The sequence below is a fragment of the Nematolebias whitei genome, chromosome 7 (genome assembly GCF_014905685.2).
Source record: "Nematolebias whitei isolate Nwh7 chromosome 7, NemWhi1, whole genome shotgun sequence".
Taxonomy (NCBI): Eukaryota; Metazoa; Chordata; class Actinopteri; order Cyprinodontiformes; family Rivulidae; genus Nematolebias; species Nematolebias whitei.
The window spans coordinates 32,037,008-32,038,240 of record NC_056504.1 but is presented as its reverse complement, the minus strand read 5'-3'; the positions used below and the strand labels follow the sequence as shown (position 1 = coordinate 32,038,240).

General features: G+C 39.0%; 1 pseudogene; it reads left to right on the top strand.

Moving 5' to 3' along the window:
- Positions 1–1,233, top strand: part of LOC119412772 — a 16,162-nt pseudogene that overhangs the window by 13,442 nt on the left and 1,487 nt on the right.

Here is a 1,233-nt window from a genome sequence, read left to right as displayed (position 1 = left end):
ACTCCCTTCAAATAAGTTTTAACACAACCTTGTCAGCCAAAATACATTTTGATAATTTAACTGCATGTTTCTACCATATGACTGAAACAGAGAACTGAATCATGCAACGACTTTTGTTGCAACAAAATTAATAAATAAGGCTAGATTCTCTATGGCACATACGTGAAGAACACACACACACACACACACACACTAATAGCATTAAAATTGATAAGCTATGACACACACACAAATTGTCTCTGATTATTTTCACACAATTAGGTTATCCTATCAAGCACTAAGGAGAAGGCCTTTCAAACAGCTTCCAAGAGTGTGAATAATGGAAAACTTCACAAGTAAGTACTGTATCGATTGCTGATTACTACTGGCTGGCTATATAAACGATTTATAATATGAACAAAAACTGGCAGCACGGTGGTGCAGTTGGGTCGTCAGCTTGAATCCCATCCGAGGAGCCATTCTGGGTGGAGTTTGCATGTTCTCTCCGTGCATGCGTGGGGTTTTCTCCTGGTACTCCGGTTTCCTCCCACATACCAAAAACATGCATGTTAGGCTGACTGGTAACTCTAAATTGTCTCTAGGTGTGAGCGACAGAGTGAATAGTTGTTTGTCTCCGTGTGTCCCTGTGATTGACTGGAGACCTGTCCAGGGTGTCCCCCACCACTTGCACAGTGATAGTTGGATATGGGTACCAGTGACCCCCATGGCCCGAAAAGGAAGAAGCAGGTAAAAGATAATGGATGAATGGATGGAAGAACAAAAACTATTTCCTAGCACCTTTTCAAACAGACTGCTACTGTCTGACCAGCTGCTGCAGGAACTCTTTCCTGTCACCTCGGATTGCAATCAATGTTTCTTCTGTTTTATGCACGTTTAAATCACATTTGTAACAAGAGTTTTTCCTCTTGTAGTTGTCAATCAATTTGTTTACACTGTCTTGATTATCATTTCTGACTTGTATTGTACTGTTGCTGCAAAAGAAAATTTCCATGATGGGATTATTAAAAGTATGTCTGTCTACCTGTCAAATCTGACATCACCTGAAACGCTTCCCTTTTATATTCATGTTTCTAACTGCTTCATTCATGTATATTCACATAAATGAAGCAGAAAGCAGAATATTATATTAGTTAAGCTAATCTAGTTGTAAATCAGAAGGAAAAAAATCTGGACTTTTACCTTGGTTATCTTTGTACAGATTTTCACCCTCAAAATGACTGATCACAAAGTCAT